Genomic DNA, 23,003 nt, shown 5'->3' on the forward strand with positions numbered 1-23,003 from the left:
GGAATCTTGTCTCACACGTTTTGGCATTGCCTTGCTCTTTCTCACTTCTGGGGAGAGTGCTGTGGAGACTGGAGGAAGTACTGGGATGGTACATAGGGAAGGAACCCAAGCTGGTGCTGTCACCCGTCACAAATAACTTGGGAGGGCATACAATGTCAAAGAGCACTCCTATGGCAGGGCCTGGTGGTGGCCATAAGAGATGTAGTGAAAGCATGTAAAGATCTCACCGCACCGTCGGTTGAGGGATGGGCTGAGTATGGATTACTGTATGAGTTTAGAGCATACCACCTACAAGGCACGAGGGTGCCACAAAAAATATACTAAAATATGGCGAGGTTGGGCAGAGACACGGGAAATAAGCCTGAAACCATGCCAGGAAACACCCTGGATATTGGAGGGACTGGAAGGGACACTGAGGGTTTTGACACCCAATAGAAATGAGGGACTTTACAATCCTGAGGGTGGAAAGAGAGGAGGCAATTGTTTTGATATCTATTCTTTAATCCGTTTGTTGGACTTGAAGTGTCAACCTGTTTATATATATTGACATCATATACCATGTTATGTCTGTAGTAAGAGAGAGTGCCACGCTGTAGTTAGAAAATTGATGAAAAGTTTTATATTTTAAAAAAGAAATTCTTATGTAGGCCTTGTAACCCACAAGATAGAGTGCATGGCTTTAAAAACTTGGACATATAGGAATGTATTGTTACCATGTTCCTACACTTAACAGGCACCAAAAGCTATGGATGACTCTGGCTGTAATATGCCAAAACTAGAATATAGATTAAAATAAGAATTCTGCTATCACAAGTTTGGCACAAGCAAGAAAAAATAGTTTGTAATATTTATTAAAAATCCAATCTAACGATGACATTGGATTATTAATAGATAATTAGTAAAAGTGACTTTTAGAATGTTTCTTGTGCCTGTCTAAAGTTCCTGTGGGTTAATTTGCATTATCTCTCAAGCAGCTGTGCAGTCAGCACTTCCCCTTAATGAGCAGGGCTCAAACAATCTACTACTGTGGCAAGTTATATTTTGTGAAGTTTAGTTATTTTTAGAACCTACTTGAGTGGACAAAGAACAGGTATTCTGTTCAGTCAGAAAATGAACTAGAAATTAAGATGCCTGTAAATCTTATTCTTGTCACATTTGCTCTGTGTTCAGAGACAGAGGTCAAAGGTCAGTTTGTCTTCTTGCAATGCAAATTATTTTCCTTGTGACTACAGAGTTCCAGGGTTTTGTAAGGTCAACTGTCTGAGGTGTGAAATGAAAGGCTGTTGGGATCAGGTATTTCCTAACACAGTACATTTATGCAACTGAATCAACTTTACAAACATTTCAAAATATATTTCAGTAGCTGTGAAAGACACATTTTTGCACTTCTTTCTGATAAAAAAAACTATTCTAATACGATAACAAAAGTCAGAACACTTTATTTGGTTATGTGCAAATGATAAATATGTTTTCTGAAACCCAATTTTCACAGATTGTTGTTAATACAATATATCGTTTTATTTAGTAGGAACGTTTTGGACACTTCTTGGAAATTTACTGTCTGTAAATGACAATGCACTACTAGAATATGTTTTAAAAATATACTTATTAAATTGAGTGTTTAACTATAAACTGAGAAAAACTCCTGCCCTGATGTCAAAGCTATTAATAACCGAAGAGGTAAGCCTTGTACGAATCATGTGTACCCTATATGTGGGTTACATTTATTTTAAATGGAACAACTGTTTAGTGTATTTGATCAAACAAAAGAGTATTTTTTTACAGCAGCAATGCTGAATTCACATATTTGAAGGTGCACTCATATACAAGAGTGAAGAAAAAGGCAACTGTAAAATACAATATTTGCCTAGGATCACACAATTTGAGACCCGTTTCTGGGTCAAGTACATTACAGTGAGGTCGAGTAGATTATTCAAGCTACTCGACCTGCAGGTCTAGCAACATTTTTATGATTTTTAGAGGCCTGATGATATGTGAAAATTGCTCCCAGAGCAGGGAGAATGGCAAGTGTGTGGGAAGGGCTTTTCCTTTGGGAAGAAGGCCAAGTAGTGTGGACCCAGGAATTTCATTCACCGGCAAAGGTGTATGCCCTTTTACAAGTAAATGTGAGGTGAGACCTGAGGAAGTTCAACTTTTCTTCATCTAGTCAGACTGGCAGCAAGCCCAAGGGGAGGGGAGATACCCTCAGAACCAGTTTTTAATGACTACAGGGTAGACGACTGCTCATTTCCCTGGCCAAACATCTGGGTGGGCACATGGGCTATGCAAAAGAGAGAAAGGATTTCTCCATCTTTAGTTTTAAAATTAAGATGTCCTGTAATATTCTTTGCAGTAGGGCAAACAGGAATGCTTACCTCATTGGTTAGAGGGACAGGAGTCACCCCTACATGCTGGTAACAACCACAAATGTGGCACCTCAATACAATCTCCTCAGAACACTTTCTGGACCTACAGAAGGACTTCACCTGTTGTTTGAGGCCTGTTGGACCAGCCAAGGTCGAGAGAAAGCAATCAATGCTCAGCTCCACTAACACAGGAATCAGACCTAATCACAGCACTGAGGCCACCCTGCTCGCCACAACAGACGACATCTGCACTCTCCTTGACCACCTCCAAAAAACAGCCCTCATCCTACTGGACTATCGGCCGCATTCGACAAAGTGTCCCACCCCACCCTATGCACCAGATTCCATACAGCAGGCACATGCGGCAGGGCCCTTCAGTGGACACACTACTTCTTGACAGACAGAACGCTCAGTGTCAGACTCCCCCCACAACTGTCAGAACCTCCAGAGATCAGCTGTGGAGCACCCCAAGGATCCTCATTGAGTCCCACACTGTTCAAACCTACATGGCCCCACTCACCCCAATCGTCAGAAACTACAGATTGAACATGATCTCCTACGCCAATGACATTCAGCTGATCATCTCTCTGAATGAAAATCCCACAATGGCCAAGAAGAATTTCCAAGATCAAATGAAAGCAGTCGCCACCTGGATGAGGAGAGCTGCCTCAAGCTAAACTCCGACAAAATCGAGATCCTCATCATGGGACCTCCTCCTCAGCCTGGGATGACTCCTGGTGGCCCTCAACACGTGGAAGCCCCCACACCCTTACAAACCATGCACAACAACCTCGGCATCATCCTCAACTCAGCGCTCAACATGACAAGACAGGTAAACTCCGTCACCTCCACCTGTTTCCACACCCTCTGACTCCTGAGGAAGATCTTCAGATGGATTCCGATTGACTGCTGCAAGACCGTGACACACACACACACTGATCACAAGCAGTCTTGACTACGGCAATGCCCTCTACGTCAGAACCACCAAGAAGAACATAAGCAAGCTACAACAAGTCCAGAATGCCTCCGTAAAACTCATCCTGAACATCCTCTGCCGAGAACACATCACAGGACATCTGAGAGATCTCCACTGGCTCCCCATCGAGAAAAGGATCATCTTCAAACTCCTTGTACACACTTACAGGGCCCTCCACAACCTAGGACCCAGCTACTTCAACCACTGCATCACCTTTTACTCCCCTGCAAGACTCTTCGCTCCTCCCAGCAGTCATTCGCCACCGTACCCCACATAAGGAAGTCCTCGGCTGAAGGGGATCCTTCACCTACCTTGAGGCAAAATGCTACAATACCCTGCCACTCCATCTCAGGCAGAGCCATCGCTACCTCAATTCAGGAAGGACCTTAAGACCTGTCTCTTTGACTGAATCTTGAGGACGTACCCCATTGAGCCTTGATACCCTCCGGGTGAGTAGCACGCTTTAAAAATTGCTGATTGATTGAGACCTGAAAGTCTGGATCTTCTCTCGCATGTACCTAGGACAAAGAAGTGAACTCAAAGATTCAGGTGGATGTTCTCCTGTGTGGCTACAGGACCACACTAGCAGCTGTAAGAGGCCTTTTCACTAAACAGCCAGCTAAATAGTAGTAATTGGACCTAGACTGAGCCTTGCAGGATTGAGTCTAGAGCCTCAAGTGCTGTTCCTGATGTCCTGGACCCTGGGCTGTGTCTAACTGGACTACTCCTAATAACTTTGAAATGTTGGGACTTTAAAAAGTTTTGGAATTTCTGAGCTCTGGATGGTCAGGACAAACAACCCAAGCAAATCTGTCCAAACCACGACTTCACTGGGCTGAAGAAATATGTTTCTCCAGCATGAAGTTTCTCTCCAGCAACAAATCAACTTTACTGGGCCCTCAGCAATAAGGTAACTGGCCTTGTGAAACTCACTGTTTGATGCATTCTGCAATCGTGTCCTGCTGGAGGATTCAGAGTAGGCCTTGCAAAATGTAAATTATGGCTGGTGATTCATTTAATTTGGGGAATTTCACATTACACTGCTCACTCAAAAGTCCTGAAGTTATGCCATTATGCCTCTTGGCATAAATACACACCAAGCACAGGTAAAATTTACAGCAAATGTGCAATCACAGTAATGCGCAGTTATAACAGTGCACGAGCAGCTGCTGTTCATGGTGTGTTTGTTTAAATGAGGCTAAAATATAGCATGAAATGAAAGATTTGTATTTTGCATAATTAAACACTTCATGTAATTATATGTAATTAAACAAAATGATGCACTTTTGCACACCTCTAATTCAGTCAACACAAGGATATCCCTCGTCACAAAATTTTAATTTTCCTGCTTGGAGCTTTTACCTCCTGTAGGGGAATGTCTCTTTTTTGCATGATCACCCTCATTTTTTGTGTACTGATGCTGCTGTTTTTTTTACTTTGTACACTGGAACTCTGCTGACCAGGCCTGAGTGCATGTGCTCTAACCCCTCAAAGCATGTTGAAATTGGCTATATTCCTACTTGGCATATTTCACTCACCCATAAGTCCCTAGTATATAGAACAAAGTGTACCCATGGCCTGTATGTTAAATTCCACTAGTACACTGTAGCATTCACTGTGCCACCCACCACAGTAATAGTTTAAACAAGACTGCAGGCCTACCATGGTAGCGTGTCTATGCAGTTTCAAAACTGCAAATTTGTCCTGCCAAAATAATCCCTTTTCTTAGGCCTAAACCCATCTTTTAAATATTAGTTATTTACCTCTAAGTAGGCCTTTCTGTCCATAAAGCAGAGTACATGGTTTTTAGATGTAGGTCATGTGAAAGTTTAATGTTAAATGTTGTACTTACAGGGAAAGCGTCCCACAACCTAGTTTCATTTTAGCATGGTTATCTGTTTCATACGAAAGTATTGGTATATAAGACAAAATTTCATAATGTTATCTCCGGCTAAGAAACAGGTTACAAAATTCATTTATTGTGTTTTTGAAATATTTACTGCAAGCGCAATTCACTGGTGAAGTTTGATTTTTAAAGTGTATTTTGGAAACTATACTTTTTAAAAAGTTGAATTTTCCCTGCCTAAAGCCTCTAGAAGCCAGTTTGCATGAGGTCCAGCTGTCACTTGGCAGCTGAATACCTCTCCGAAGGAAGTATGAACTTGCTCCCAGAGTGGAGATAAAGGCCCTCATTCCGAGCCTGGCGGGCGGCGGAGGCCGCCCGCCAGGCTTCCCCCCTCCGAAATACCGCTCCGCGGTCGTAAGACCGCGGAGGGTATTCCGAGTTTTCCCCTGGGCTGGCGGGCGGTCTTCACAAGACCGCCCGCCAGCCCAGGGGAAAACTCCCTTCCCACGATGACGCCGGCTCGTAATAGAGCCGGCGGAGTGGGAAGGTGCGACGGGTGCAGTTGCACCCGTCGCGTATTTCAGTGTCTGCTTTGCAGACACTGAAATACTTTTAGGGGCCCTCTTACGGGGGCCCCTGCCGTGCCCATGCCATAGGCATGGGCACGGCAGGGGCCCCCAGGGGCCCCGCGACTCCCCCTCCCGCCATCCGGTTCCCGGCGGGAGAACCGCCAGGAACTGGATGGCGGGAGGGGGAGTCGGAATCCCCATGCCGGCGCAGCATGCTGCGCCGGCTTGGAGGATTCCTTTGGGGCAGCGGGAAACCGGCGGGAGACCGCCGGTTTCCCTTCTCTGACCGCGGCTGAGCCGCCGCGGTCAGAATGCCCCGCGGGGCACCGCCGGCCTGTCGGCGGTGCCACCGCGTCCCACGGCCCTGGCGGACTTGTTCCGCCAGGGTCGTAATGACCCCCAAAGTCCTTTGGTGTGGGGAGGTGTTTAATTCGTCTGGCAGAATGTCCATCTGAGCTGTGCCCAGGAACTTGATTAACATAAAAGAGGCCTACCCTGTCACAGGCAAATGTTATCTGACACCTGGACAGCGGCCTCTTTTGTTCACCTAGTCAGGCAGGCACAAATCCCAGTGGGAGTGGAGCTGCCCCCACACCTGGTTCAGAGTGACCACAGAGGAGGGGGTTGCTCATTTCCATAGTCACTTTAAGTGGTAGGCACAAGAACTCTGAACAGGGTAAGAAAGGTTATGGCATCTTAGTTTTATGTAGCAAGGGGCAATGTGGGATTATTTGCAGCAAGGCACACAGAAACTGATATAAAAGTGGGTAGGGTTAACCTTGGGGACAGTTTCCCTATTGGTTAAGGAGTGGCAAGGGGTCACCCCCAATCACAGGCTAGAGCCAAGCATAAATGTGTCACCAATTGGGCACCCTTCTCAGAGGTGAGGAGACATGAAAGGATGGATGTGAAAAATGTGGTTACTTGTTGACTAGGGTGCGAGTCCTGGTCAAGCAGCAACCACAATCTCTGTCAGGATAAGGCACAAGCAACCCCAAATTAACCTGTGCTCAACCTCGTGGTAATTTGGCAGAGACCAGTCAGGCTTATCTTAGAGGCAATTTCTAAAATATTGGTGCAATATTTCAAACAGTAAAACAGTGAAAAACCCACACAAAAAGATCCCACGCGAGGTTGGAAAAATAGGGCTGAATGTAATAAATAAAGCAAGACTGAAAGAATGAACGTCCAAGAACTGGAGTTATGAATTTTCAAAGAAGAAAATGTAAAATACTACCTAAAACCATAAAGCACCAACAACAGCAATCTGGTCATGCTGGACTGGGTCAAAGTACAATTTTCAGGCTGACCACGATGGAACACAGGTCAGATACAGTCCCAGTTTAGTCATGCTGAAGGGTTGCCTCCTAGAGTTTTTGTGCCAAGGGTCCTGTTCACGTTGGAGAGGCTGGGAGGAGCAAGGAGATCTTTGTGGGAGGCTGTTGGCATTATACAAAGAGCAGGCCGGGCATCGAGAAAGGGTGGGCTGGTGTTTTGCAATGGTAGGCCCCGACAGGCGGTCGATGATCATGTGCAAAGAGATGGGTTGGCAGTGACGTGCAGGTTTTTGTTGCAAGTAGCATGGTCTTGGTGAAAATGGACTGGTTTGCAGTTGCGAAGAGCCCGAAAGCTTGATTTAAAAGCCAATGAGGTACGACAAGGGACCAGGACCTTGAAAAGCACCACGTTTGGGTCAAGAACTCCCTGCAGCTTGGTATAGGAGCTGATTGGGAAGCCTTTTATTTCCCTGAGGCTTGGATCAGGAGAAAAGCAGACTAGCCCTTTGAGTTATTATGGGTTCTTGAATCTAGCGGCCTGTGCACACAGGAGGAAATTAGAAAGAGGTGAAATGACCTGCAGGGGAGAGTGTGTTCACTGTCCTCAAAGCATCACCTGTAGGCTTAGAGGACGGGTGGTGGTTCTTCCATCCCCCCATTACAACTCTTTCCCTGGAAGGGCAGGTGTTGCAGATTCTACATCCTGAAGGCTTGACAGGAATCCCTGGTGGACTGGAGACTGGTAAGTGGCACTTGGCAATGCCTTAACAATCTCAAATGGAGTAATGCCCTTAACTTAGACATTTAGAATGGCCCAACACCCTTACCACAACAGACATACCTATATTTGACTCCACAAAATATATTGTTTCATACTAATTATTAGTATCATGGTTGTATCTCTCTTTTTAACAATGTGCACTATGTTTAGTCAGATTGTGTGTTATTCCCAATGAATAATCTGCTTAGTCCCTTGCTTTCTATCAATGTATATTGTTGTTCTCCCAAAGACAGGTCCTAAACTCCATCCATTTTCACAGAAAGGTATGCTGCTTGTCAGTGGTATTTTCACATATTCACATCATGCCCATATGTGTGTATATGTTGTAAATGTGTGTTCATCTCCATTATAGTTATTGAAATAGATATGTGTAACCCACATTTAACAACTATTGTCCACGGTGTCAACACTGCAAATACCATGATGCCTTGTTTTGGTATCTGCAAAACAATAGTGCAGTGTAATGTTGTTCTACCTTCCTTTACTTCCACATGTGCACATATATAAAAAATATGTGCATTTGACAGTCACCATGCAATGCTATAGATGAAAATATCAATTGTTGTGTATCCCAAACATGGTAACATTGTTACACTGAAGTGATGTAAATGCTCACACAATTTATAGGCTGTTGAATCCAAGGTTTCCTACCATGTGTTGTGGCATGCTGAATGGAAGTAGTATCCACAAACACAGTTTGTGTAATGTTTTGTAGCCTGATAGGCCTTAGAATGGACAAGTACTCTAATCCATTCACCACTGTGTTGGGTTGAATGTCTGGTGCATGTAATGTACAATTATTTAAATAACATTTTGCATTTCAGGAGATCTCGAAAACATCATCACTGGATTTTGCATCTGTGTAAATCAGCCTGCATGTGTAAAACAATTAAAATCATACAAAGCCTGATTATTCTACCAGTCTGATTTTATTTTTTCAGGTTGGCCCATTTTTAGCTAAAGACACACATATGAGGTACAGATCAGAATATAATTTTATATTGTATGCTTTCTTCTCAGGTCCAACCCCCCAGGCCAGTGTACCACCATCTGCCACTCAAGGCACCCACACTCCAGACCAGGATCAAGCCTTCAGTGAGGACTCCACTCCTGCAAGCCTGGGTGAAAGGAACAGCCTGGCCCAGACCTATACCTCCCACCACAGCTGCAACAACACCTCAGCCAGAGGATACCTCCCCTTCCTTTGTCCTAATTTTGTGTCCCTCCAGTCCTGGCTACTGTTGAGACAACACCAACACTACCTCTAGTTGTGCCAGGACCCAGTGGGTTGGGGCACACTGCCGCCAGGGCACAGGGTAGTGGGGTTAGGCATCATAGAAGAGAATCAGTGGGCCAGGAAAGTGAGGCCGCTGATGTCCTTGTCAGCCAGACCACCTTAGATCAAGTCTTGGGAGCAGGACTAGAGCCCAAAGATGGGATAGGCTAAGACATTACTGAACTCAGGGAGATCAAGGATACACAACCACAATGACAAAATGAGATCCCTGACTGGGGTGCTTTTTGACATCTATCACCACATGTAGAGGATTTTTCCCATACCATCTGCCCCTGTCTGTGGTGCTTCTACATATGGACCAGGTATACCACTGCCAGCCATTGACAGGAAGGCACCGGCACAGCAGGCTGCTCTTCCCATCCTGTCCCTGTACCTTTGCCCCCCCCACTCCCTGTAGAGGACAGTCATCTGGACCACCAGAAAAGGATAGCAAGATGCCACCAACAGTTCCAAGAAACGCAGATCCTAATTTCCTCCAGTGTGTGTCTAGCATTCACTCTATAGACTATTTCAGGGACACATTTACTTTTTTGGGGGACAGTTATATTTTTTAGTTCATTTATTTTCCCATTATGTTCTTCCTTTGTGTCATGCAAATACACGATTTTGGACACAAACTATAGGACTGTTTTTCCATTTATTATGGCATTTTATTTTTCATGTCTGTCTTCCACCATCATTTTGTCAAATCTTTTTGTCAAAAACAATTATTTGCAAAGGAGAATTATAAATGATAAAGAGGTAATGTGTTACCCATTTCATTCAAACGAAACAAATCAAAATCCCAATGTATTGGTAACATACATATGTAGGTAACAAGTCTTACACAAAATCGGAGCTGAGTTTCACAAACCATAAAATACTCCAATAGTCTGTGCCATTTAGGGGTGGATGCTTCACAACCTTGACACCATGTAAGAAAGGGAATATCGCATGGGATCAAATTAAATAGGCAAACTATCATTGATGCATGACCTCAGTTGGAGATACACATCCTGTCCTCACAATAGGAATCCTACAATAATAACACCAATAGTTAATATCACAGCAGATACACTATTTGAGGCCACATGACCATTACAGGACACTGTGGAAATAGCTAGTACAATGACATAACCACCATTCAGTGGATTGCTAAAAAAAAAATGTTCTGTCAACTATGGGGAGACACGTCAACAGCTACCTCTGCTGAACACAAATTGAAGATTTAGCCGAGGAAGAGCAGTATGCTATGGCTTGACATACACATGTGGTTCAAGCAAGTTAAGGGGTACATATTGCCTTGATGGCAACATCACACAGGTAACAGGTCTGATACAACCTCCTGAACTTTCATTTAATCACAGTGCAAGTTGTCCCTGTACAAGATCTGTCCATCTCAAAGGGGTTTCTGTCCCTGAATCAACACATGGTCACTTTACACATGTTCACATAGTATTTTCCAACAGTAACTTATCACTGCAAATGTCACAATTGTGAAATGCCTAATTGAAGATGACCTGGTGAAGAAACCTGAAACAGAATAACAAGGGTTAAGTAATGATTTCATACATTAAATTTGACTCAAATGAGAAGTTAGGAGGACACATACACTCAGCACAAGCAAAGTTAATCTATGCCAATAACCAAAGTAGTTAATGTAGGGAAATTCTGACCCACTAACATTTTTGCTTTGCACTTTGCTGAACTGACCATTCCTACCAAATTACCATTGCAGACTGATATATTACCTATGTCACAAGTTGTTCTGACATTGGAGAGTACAATATGTAAAGGTAAACTTACACTCAGGTGAAGAAGTGGTCAATAACATCTTGTAGTAGGTCATCTTCATTGGGCATTTCAAAATCCTCACCCGGTGGCTCTTCCCAGTGTCCTTCCTCTGTAATTATTGGGATGTTCCATTGCATGGCGATGATGAGGAACATGCAGAAGGCAACTGTGATTTGCCACACTTTATCGTGTGAGTAGAGGAAGGCTCCACCGGTCTTGTTTAGGCACCTATACCTGGCCTTCAGGAGCCCCCAAGCCCACTAAACTGGCCTCCATGTTCTTCCATGGGCCTCATTGAAGCGGACTTTCCCTGGCATTGTTAGATTCCTCAGCGGTGCTAACAACCATGGCCTGTAAGGATGTCTCCTTCATGGATGCAACATATCAATAGATTATTCTCATATCAAGCCATTGTACCTTCCTAAACTTGGATTCAAGCAAATAATCTTCAAGTCACATTGTACTTACCAACATGGCAGGCCCTCTCTGGTTCAAGTTTAGACATATACAGTGTCCATAGTACAAATGTATCATGTGTTGACCCAGAAAAGCAGGCACACACACTTGAGATATTTAAATCTGGTAAGTAGACAACTTGCACAATGATGGAATGGATATTCTTCCGATTGTGGTAGACCTGTTTACTTGCATGTGGTGGCACAAAGTCCACTATGCATGCCATCTATTGCTCTAACCGCATGCAGTAGTCCTTCCAAAACATAAAATTCTCCCTTATTGGTGGCCAAGACATATTGTTCTGGGAACTGGATGTAGCTGTTGATTTGTCTCATCAATGAAGCAAAGACTTCTTGTAGCACACTACTAAAAGTTGGCTGGGCCCCCCAGATACTGCCACAGTGTACTGAAAAGAGCCAGAGGCCACACAATGAAGTACTGCCATGAGTTTCACTAATGGTGTTCATGCTCTTCTATTCCTATTGTGAGGCAAGTGATCAGGGTCTGGTGGTGACATAAATCCAGGATAGTTTGCATATTTATCTGAAACCGCTTTACTACATCCCTTTTCTCCATGGTGGCAGGGTCTGGAAATGTTCGGGCGACATGAGGCTATCATATCCTACCCAGGCCTAGGTTCAAACATCTGCATGTATTCAAAAGAAATATCAGCTTAAATTGGCACACCATACTTTGATGATCAACACACATCTTAAGTCTTGGTAACATTGATGTCAAACACAGTCAGGGTTCACTTTTTATTGTGTCATATTTTGGCAAAAAAAGTTTTGTTTGTATCTGAAATTTGTATTGACACTAGCCTCCATTTTGACTGCTGGTGACACAGAAACAATTGAAAAATACATAACTTCACACCCGTCAGGACATTGGTTAGGCAAAGTGCATCAGTGGAAGTTGACCACATAGTCGGTGGAAAATTCCAGAACAGACCCTGCCATAGGCTAACATGTGTGACAACTACACATGAAATCCAATGGCTGTGTCCCTCTCAATAACGCACAGATGGTGTCCGCCATGTACTTATACATGGCATATTTGAAAAAAGCTCACTTGTCTCCTAACACCGCAGACAGGAAAACCTCCTCATTTTTTGCTGCTCTTACCGACCTCTGGGAGCCAGGATGTCAGGCAAAGCAGGTAACAGGGTCCCTGAAGTCAGCACGGAAGAGCTGGAGCTCCTTCCCTTGGAGGTCTTATACCTGTACAGCCAGCTATATGGGACCCCAAAGGACCACGTGCATGTCTGATTAGGAAATGTTTCACTAAGTAATTGGTTCCTTTTTTGTCCACAAGCTAATTTGTCTCTTTTTGTCCATGGGTGAAATATTGTGATTGGAGTGTAGTGAAATGATTGATTTAGCTGGGGACAGAATGTTGTTTGCTTGTGTCTGTGCATGCAAAGTATGTGCATGGAAATGAAAAGTCACTTGAAAGGATAAGCTGTAATATCTGTCCATGTAACTCACAATTCCAGTTTCATCGGACAAACTGCAGACTCCTTATTACCAGTGGCCAGTATTCAGTGTACCAGTAGTATAAGTGACAACATACAGCCAGTGCCAAAATGATAGTGATGTTAAGTGGAAGAACATGTTTTAAAGTTATGGAGTTGTCTGATGCTGTACTGTCAAGTTGGGTTACAGTCCATATTGTGGAATAGAATGCTCTGTTTGGTTTAAAAATGTCATGCTGCCACATATGGAGAACGTTATTTCATGCGCTGCAAGTTCAAATGGCAAAGGCTCTCAATCATCCATGCAAGCATATCACATTACTACACATACTTGTTCATACATACCCCAAATCCCTGCTCTCGCTGACACATAGCTGCCCTTCTATAGTGCCCTTAGTCACTGCATGTGATACAAACTATTGGTTCTGACTCTTAGAGGTTTAAGCATGAAGCCAATGTACCTTGTGGTTAGGCTTGGTGATGACCTCTGATGAAACATAATGTTATACATAATTGGTTAATAAGTTACTAGTCTGTTTCTGTTGCCGAAATGGGACATGAGGAGGGCCCATTGGCATCTAACCCATTCCGGTTCACACTCAATAGGGTTAGGTCACTGCCTATGGGAAGGGGGTAAGTTGGAAAATTTTAATTTTTTTGGTTCTTCAACAGTGGGTTCTACTGCTTGTGATGGTTATTAGAAAAGTGTACTTCTTGGTCCTGATGTACAGAACAGTTGTTTTTTAAATATGCCCTAGGTTGCACTCAGGGCAGATGCTTACACATTAACATCATGGAATATACGAGGTTTGACTCAGATAGCTAAGCGGCGCCAGGTACATGCCTACCTCTGACACTATTGTTTCTCAATTGCGATGCTAGAGGAGACGCATATATTGGGGAGCTGTATACCAGGTCTCCAAAAACACTGTAGGGGCCAGTTATACGTGACTTCTTATTCTGGCTTTGTGAGGGGGGTGTAGATTTGTATAGCACCCGGGGTCCTATTTTAACACAAAAGTCATGGACTAGAAACAGATGGCAGATATGTGGTGTTGTTTGGGATCCTGGACGGCCGGGGAATATGCTTGATAAACGTATATGCCGCAAATGTAGAATAGTGGAACTTATTTTAAGGGGGTAGTGTGGGCTGCCTCCCCATATTTAACAGCAGAGGATATAATGGTAGGAGCCTGTAACTGTGTCCTGCATGGTACGCTAGCCTGGGACATCCCCAGTGGCAGCGCACAAAACCCCACCTAACTGAACAGTTGATAGACACTACACGAGAGTTTCAGCTACAGGTCCTCTGTTGCCATAGGAACCCCACTCACAAGGAATACTCCTGTTGCAACCCGGCGGCAAACCCTTACAGTAGGCTGGACTATTGCTTAGCGCCTGAGACCCTATCCCCGCAGGTACAGGCTTTTGCATATTTGGCCTGCTACATATCGGATCATTCCCCATTCCTAGTACAGTTGTATGAAGGTTATAAATGACCTGCAGTCCTGACATGGAGGCTGCGACCATAGACATTGAGGGATGCCCCCTTTGAGAAGGCAGTCTGGGATAGGCTGGCGCAATAATTTGACGCAAACTGGGGAACATCCACAACTAGGAGATGTGACTAGGAAGTGATGAAGGTTGTGATCAGGGGTCTTTGTGTGCAGACTACTAATGATACTAGGCGCCAGCTCGAGAAAGACATTGTCAATCATGAGGTCAAGCTCAGTGACTTGGAGAAGTGCCTTCCTGTGCAGCCACAGAGAATGGGAGAATGGCAGCAGACTCGATGGGCGGTACTAGAGGATTGGGGATGACTGGAAAGATATGTCTATAGGGCATACCGCCAGCACCTACATGTGGAGGGCGACAAGGCGGGCATGCTTTTGGTGCGTCTTTTCAAGCAACATGCTGACCGTAAGCCTGTCACTGCACTGGTGGATGTTGCAGGAAGAAGAGTATGTACACAGGTAGAAATTAATACAGTGTTCTGAGATCATTTGGACAGACTTTATTGTCTGCCCAGGGGAAACCCAATTGGGGCAGGGACAGCCTTCCTATATGGGGTCACACTCCCTCAACGTGGACCTCCAGGGCCCTGCTGGAGGCCCCCCTTGATCGGGAAGAAATACAAGAGGCCATAAAACAGTTTAAAACATCAAAAACACATGGTTATGATGGCCTTCCAGCAGAGTTCTACCTTTTTGAGAAACTGCTGGTGGTGTATCAAGAAGCATATGCATGTGGTAGCCTGCTGGACTCAATGACGGAAGCCTGGGTGGCCTTTATCCCCAAGCCAGATAGAGATCTGACAGACCCTGCTGCATACTGACCACTGTTGCTTCTGAATGTGGATATTAAAATACTCAGTAGCATTCTGGCAGCACGCCGGCTTCCGCACTTGACCTCCATTATTCATGAGGCTCAGTGTGGTTTTATACCCCATAGCAGCACTATGTTCAATATTCGTCGCCTTATCCACATATATCACACATATCTACAGTGGCATGAACCAGTAGCGTTTGCACTCCTGGATACAGAATAGGCCTTTGACTCTGTGGATTGAGGGTATCTTTGGCAAGTTGTGGCCAAGCTGGGTATTGGCCCGAAGTGTATTACTTGGGTACAACTCTTGTATCAGAGCCCAGTTGCTCATGTGCGAATGGGAGAGGTGGTCTCGGAGAGTGTCCAGTTGAGGAGAGGGACGCGACAGGGCTGCCCGTGGTACCCTCTCCTGTTTGCTATAGCTATGGAGCCATTGGCAGCACACTTGCATGAGCTGCAGAACCCCCGGGGCCTACACATTGGGGAGACTACACATGTGGTGTCTCTACATGCAGATGATGTGCTAGTCTATGTGCATCACATGCATTGGGGAAATTTGGGGAGTGTTCTGGACTCCGCATAAGTCATTGTAAGTCCTACCTGTTCCCGATGGACGCTCTAGCCGGGGACTGGATCAATGCTTTCCCGATCTCTGGATTGCCGTGGGGAGCTGAGGACCTTCAGTATGTTGGGATACAATTGGCACATACAGCTGATAAATATTATGACCTCAACCATGGCAAAGTGCTGGAGGGGCTGAAGATTTAGGTCAGATTCTGGAAGGAATTGCTTTCCCTGATGGTTAGGGTGGCAATCACTAAGATGGTTATCCTGCCACACTGCCTACATGGCTTGCAGAATACCCTATACAAAGTGCCTAAATTGCACCTTGCACACATAGATAGCCAAATTGTAGAGTTGTTGTGGGCAAAAAGGAGGAAGAGAGTGGGGATGTCTATGCTGCGAGAAACATGGGAACGCGGGGGCATTGAGCTCCCTCTTGCAAAACTTTATTATTTGGCCTCCCTGCTGCAGCGTGCAATACGCTGGTTTGACCCTGAAAATAACTGGGAGAAGAGACTATTGCAGGATGTGTGTGGAAACCTACTCCTCGGGAACCGGGTGGTGAGGGAAGGGCCCCCGTACATAGTGAAACAGGTGTGTAATGTGTTGACCTGAGTGGTGTCCTCTGTTGCGTTGCTACCCTTTCTCTAGAGATGTACCCATCTGGGATATGTAGGCATTTGCAGGAGTCACTATGGACATATCTATGAAGCGAAGGAAAGACGGGGGATGTGAGGTAGCGGGAGATCTCTATCTTGGGGGATAATTCATCACCCAACAGGATTTGGTGGATGCTTTTCAGCTAGGGAGAGGTCATTTCCTACAATATGCAAAACTAATGGCAACAGCTCGTGGTCTCTGGCCCAGATTTTCTAATGAACCCCCGACCTCCGCCACCCTGGACGCATTACTGTCCCTGGGAGAGGAGCAGAGACTGATTTCACACATTTATAAAGCTCTGAGTGAGGATGTTCTGAGTATTACTCCAGTGGCGCAGCGTAGATGGGGGCAATGCTGGGGGAGGAGTTTTTAGTCAAAAAATTGGAAACGCGTGCTTGAAGGGGCTAAGACCAGCAGTGTCAGGTTCAAATTCATACAATATAACTATAATCACCAAACATACCTGGCCCGAACATTCTTCCCTGTGCGTTCCCCTTTCTGCCCATGCTGCGCTGCTGCTTCAGCAGACTTCTTACACAGTATGGCAGTGAAGTGCTCTGAACTCATACTTAGAGTGTATAATAACGGCCTTGGAGGGTGGTGCTGCGTGGAAATTGGTGCATACTCCCAGGGTGATACTGCTGGGACTGCTTACTACACGTAGGTGGAAACACCTAAGCTGCAAGTTTATGGTGTTAGTACTCTTGTTGGCAAACCATTGCATAGCGATTAAATGGCTTAACCCCATCCCCCTGAAGTACGGGGCTGGTATTGAGACTTCACCGAATGGGCAGTAGTGGAAGAAGTTCAGATGAAACATGTCCGTACTGATGCCAAATTATCAGAAGATGTAACGGCTTGGACACAGATGGTGCTAGACCTAAAAGTGCCAAATATTCCACCAGACATAATGAGTAACGACTAAAAAATGCACATGTACTGGGGGTCAATGGGCTAATTGCAGCATAAAGAGGTGAGGGGTGAGGAAAGACCAGGAAGTGAGACACCAACGCCTGTAAAGATTAAGGCCCTCATTACAACCCATATTGTGCCATATGCACAATATCATAAGAAAACACAATACACGGATATACAAAAAATAAAGGTACTTTATTTTTATGACAATATACCAAAAGTATCTCAGTGAGTACCCTCAGTATTAGGATGAGAAATATACACAAGAAATATGTACAGAAACCAAAATTATGCAGGTTATAGCAAGAAAAGTAATGCAAACAGTGTAAAGTTACAATAGATTGCAATAGGAGCAAATAGGTATGGGGCAACACAAACCATATGCTCCAAAAGTGGAATGCAAACCACAAATGGACCCCAAACCTATGTGAGCTTGTAGAGGGTCGCTGGGACTGTAAGAAAACAGTGAGGGTTAGAAAAATAGCCCACCCCAAGACCCTGAAAGGTAGGTGTAAAGTGCACCTACTACCCCCAGAGAGCACAGAAGTCGTGATAGGGGGATTCTGCAGGAAGAACAAACACCAGCAATGCAACAACAGTGGATTTCTGGATCTGAGTACCTCTAAGGCAAGGGGACCAAGTCCAAGAGTCGCAACAGTGTCAAGAGTGGGCAGGAGCCCAGGAAATGCCAGCTGAGGGTGCAAGGAAGCTGCCACCGGTTGGAAGAAGCTCAGTGTTCTGCGAGAACGAAGAGGACTAGGAACTTCCCCTCACACGTCGTGAAGAAGCTTGCAAAGGTGTTTCCACGCAGAAAGACCACAAACAAGCCTTGCTAGCTGCAAGGGTTGCAGTTAGTGTTTTTGGATGCTGCTGTGGCCCAGGAGGGACCAGGATGTCGCCACTTGGGTGAGGAGACAGAGGGGGCGCCCAGCAAGTCAGGGAGCCCTCAAAGAAGCAGGCAGCACCCACAGAAGTACCTGAACAGGCACTTAGAAGAAAAGTGAACCGGAGTCCACCCAAAGTCACAAAAGGGAGTCCCACGACGCCGGAGGACAACTCAGAAGGTTGTGCACTGCAGGTTAGAGTGTCGGGGACCCAGGCTTGGCTGTGCACGAAGGAAATCCTGGAAGAGTGCACAGGAGCCGGAGCAGCTGCAAATCACGCGGTACCCAGCAATGCAGTCTAGTGTGTGGAGGCAAGGACTTACCTCCACCAAACTTGGACTGAAGAGTCACTGGACTGTGGGAGTCACTTGGACAGAGTTGCTGAGTTCCAGGGACCACGCTTGTCGTGCTGAGAGGGGACCCAGAGGACCGGTGATGCAGTCTTTTGTTGCCTGCGGTTGCAGGGGGAAGATTCCGTCGACCCACGGGAGATTTCTTCAGAGCTCCTGGTGCAGAAAGGAGGCAGGCTACCCCCAGAGCATGCACCACCTGGAAACAGTTGAGAAAGCCGGCAGGATGAAGCGATACAAGGTTGCTAGTAGTCGTCTTGCTACTTTGTTGCGGTTTTGCAGGCGTCCTGAGCAGTCAGCGGTCGATCCTTTGGCAGAAGGTGAAGAGGGAGATGCAGAGGAACTCTGGTTAGCTCTTGCATTCGTTATCTGGTGAGATCCCCAAAGCAGAGACCCTAAATAGGCAGAAAAGGAGATTTAGCTACTTAGGAATGAGGATTGGCTACCACGAGAGGTAAGAGCCTATCAGAAGGAGCCTCTGACGTCACCTGCTGGCACTGGCCACTCAGAGCAGTCCAGTGTGCCACAGACACCTCTGTTTCCAAGATGGCAGAGGTCTGGGACACACTGGAGGAGCTTTGGGCACCTCCCCTGGGAGGTGCAGGTCAGGGTAGTTGTCACTCCCCTTTCCTTTGTCCAGTTTCGAGTCAGAGCAGGGCTGAGGGATCCCTGAACCGGTATAGACTGGCTTATGCAGAGATGGGCACAATCTGTGCCCATCAAAGCATTTCCAGAGGCTGGGGGAGGCTACTCCTCCCCAGCCTTCACACCTATTTCCAAAGAGAGAGGATGTTACACCCTGTCTCAGAGGAAGTCCTTTGTTCTGCCTTCCTGGGCCAGGGCTGCCTGGACCCCAGAAGGGCAGAAACCTGTCTGAGGGGTTGGCAGCAGCTACAGTGGAGACCCCGGAAAGGCAGTTTGGCAGTACCCGGGTTCTCTGCTAGAGACCCGGGGGAAAATGGAATTGTCCCCCCAATGCCAGAATGGCATTGGGGTGACAATTCCATGATCTTAGACATGTTACATGGCCATGTTCGCAGTTCCCATTGTGACGCTGTACATAGGGAGTGACCTATGTACAGTGCACGCGTGTAATGGTGTCCCTGCACTCACAAAGTCCGGGGAATTTGCCCTGAACGATGTGGGGGCACCTTGGCTAGTGCCAGGGTGCCCACACACTAAGTAACTTTGCACCCAACCTTCACCAGGTGAACGTTAGACATATAGGTGACTTATAAGTTACTTAAGTGCAGTGGTAAATGGCTGTGAAATAACGTGGACGTTATTTCACTCAGGCTGCACTGGCAGGCCTGTGTAAGAATTGTCAGAGCTCCCTATGGGTGGCAAAAGAAATGCTGCAGCCCATAGGGATCTCCTGGAACCCCAATACCCTGGGTACCTCAGTACCGTACACTAGGGAATTATATGGGTGTACCAGTATGCCAATGTAAATTGGTGAAATTGGTCACTAGCCTGTTATTGACAAATTTGGAAAGCAGAGAGAGCATATCCACTGAGGTTCTGGTTAGCAGAGCCTCAGTGAGACAGTTAGGCATCACACAGGGAACACATACATATAAGCCACAAACTTATGAGCACTGGGATCCTGTCTAGCAGGGTCCCAGTGACACATAACAAACATACTGACAACATAGGGTTTTCACTATGAGCACTGGGCCCTGGCTAGCAGGATCCCAGTGAGACAGTGAAAACACCATGACATATACTCACAAACAGGCCAAAAGTGGGGGTAACAAGGCTAGAAAGAGGCTACTTTCTCACACAACTCCCCCCCCCCCAAACGAAGGACAATAAGGCTAACCGTGGCCAGTTGAGTCTTTATTGTCTAAGTGGTGATAAGTGGAGAGTAGCTCTGCAATAGACCGGTTACTCCCTTTATCATCCACTATATGGTTACTTCCCTGTGGGGATGTAAACCTCCCTGTTTGAAGTTTTTTAGCTAACTAACAATGTGAAGATATATATTCAGAGTTCCTATCAGTAAGTTTTAGTTTAGAACAGTGGGAATTGTCCACTGGACCTATTTCTAGTGATGAGAATGCCAGACAGGGATGCTGTCTCAGTAAAGCCATAGCTGGGCAAATAATTTGTCCAAATGGCTGTAAGAAAGAACAGGGATGCTGTTTCTCTTTAGTTGGAGCAGGGCAGGTATGCTGTCCTATGAGCTCCACACTAGGGAAGGGCTGCTGTCCTACGTGTTGTGAGGTAGTGCAGGGTTTCTGCACTAAAGTTTCTCTGGGAGGGTTGGAGGGATGCTCCATGTTAACTAAAATGGTGCCCTTTTTCTCACCAATATTAGTTATCCCACAGAGAGGTACTTTCACCTCAGGGAGTACAGCTGTGCCAGATGATGATGATCCTTGGTACAGGTGCCACCCCAAGAGAGGTTTCTCCCACCACAGCAATGGTATCCTGAATGGCAGTGTGGTTAGGGGATACTGTAATACCCTTTTTACCTGTTGTTGGAGAAGGATCCTGAGTTTTCAGGCCTTTTTATCTCCTTTGCTTTTCCATTTCAGCTGAAATGAGAGGAATCAATTCCTCACGGATACCCAGCATGGCTGCATGGGTATAAAACTCTACCTTAGCCCAACCTGAAGTCTCTAGGTCATTACCTAAGAGACAGTCTACAGGTAAGCTAGGTGATACTACCACCTGCTTAGGGCCAGTAACTCCACCCCAACTAAGCTGAACTATAGCTAAGGGAAGAAACTTAGTGGAGTTATGGACATCAATAATCTTGTATTGTTGTCCAATGATGTGTTGTTCAGGGGGCACTAGGTTTTCAGTCACCAGAGTGATACTGGCACCTGTGTCCCTGTAGGCCTGGGCCTCAACACCACTTATTGAAACTGTCTGCTTGTACTTATTGTAAGGGGACAAGCAGCCAGTGTGGCAAGGCCAATGCCACTAGGTGTGACAGAAACTGTCTTGGGACTGACTACCGCAGTTTCTATGATGGACCCATAAGTGAACCCAACTACACTCTTACTTTTACTGTTGCCAGTAGTACCACCACTATTACCACTACTGCTAGGGGCACTAGAGTTTGATGTATTAGTGGTGGTTGGCTCAGGGGATTTACCTGGACAGCACTTATCCCCTTGCCAATGGCCTTTATTTTTACACAAATAGCACCAAGGCTTTTTAATGTGTGTATGTTGTGAAGAAGAGGAAGAATTTGATTTATCCCCACCCCCTGAAGAGTGTTTAGGATGTGAAGAAGGATCTTTGGTTTTACCCTTGTCCCCATGCTTATCCTGAGATTTCTCACCATCTTTCTTCTTGCCATCCTTGTCACCCCACGTATGAACTTTTCTGTTCACATGTGTTCTGACCCATTTGTCTGCCTTCTTTCCCAATTCTTGGGGAGAGGTCAGATCTGAGTCCACTAGATATTGGTGTAACAAGTCAGACACACAGTTATTCAGAATATGCTCTCTCAGAATAAGATTATACAGGCTTTCATAGTCAGAAACTTTACTGCCATGTAACCACCCCTCCAAGGCCTTCACTGAACAGTCAACAAAGTATATCTAGTCTTGTGAGGACTCTATTCTGGTGTCTCTGAACTTAATCCTGTATTGTTCAGTGGTTAAGCCAAATCCATCCAAGAGTGCATCCTTCAAAACTGCAAAAATGTTAGCATCACTTTCTCTAACAGTAAGGAGCCTATCCCTACTCTTTCCATTGAAAGATAGCCACAATATAGTAGCCCACTGCCTTTGAGGGACCCCTGTACCATACAGGCCCTCTCAAGTGCAGCAAACCACTTGTTGATGTCATCCCCCTCCTTGTAAGGGGGAACTATCTTGTGCAGATTCCTGGAATCATGTTCTTTAACAGGATTACTATCAGGAATACTGCTGCTGCCACCATGGGGTACTAACCCCAATCTATGTCTCTCCTTCTCCAGGTCTAGGGATTCCCTGTCTAGAGCCAGCTGTTGCTGTTTAAGCTTCAGTCTGGTCTCTTCCACTCTCAACTTTTTGAGTTCCCTTTCTAACATGTTGTCTTCAGGGTGGGTGGGTTGGGAATGCTTAGACACTGAGGACAAATTGGAAACAACAGAGGGAAATCTGTCCCTAACAACTTGGACTCTAACAACCTGGCCTCCAGGAATAAAAACATCCCTACTATGATGGGAGCTCCTATTACTACCAGCATTGCTATGTGGTCTGCTGAGGGGCAGATTTGGAATAGAGCCCTCCCCACCTCTCTCAAGGAGTTCCCCTGAGTCAGAATGGGAGCCATCTATTAACTTCACATTTGAAGTGCCAGCTAGGGACTCATCATTCACAATGAGCATGTTATACAGAAACTCTCTTGTAGGGTTCGTTCCTATCACTAAACCTCTATCTAAGCAGAGACTCCTTAGGCTCTTGAAATTTAAATTGTCATAGGTAGTATTGACAATTTTAAGAGCAGACTCTACAGCAGACATGATAAAAGAAGGTTTAGAGACA

The sequence above is a fragment of the Pleurodeles waltl genome, chromosome 4_1 (genome assembly GCF_031143425.1).
Source record: "Pleurodeles waltl isolate 20211129_DDA chromosome 4_1, aPleWal1.hap1.20221129, whole genome shotgun sequence".
Lineage (NCBI taxonomy): Eukaryota > Metazoa > Chordata > Amphibia > Caudata > Salamandridae > Pleurodeles > Pleurodeles waltl.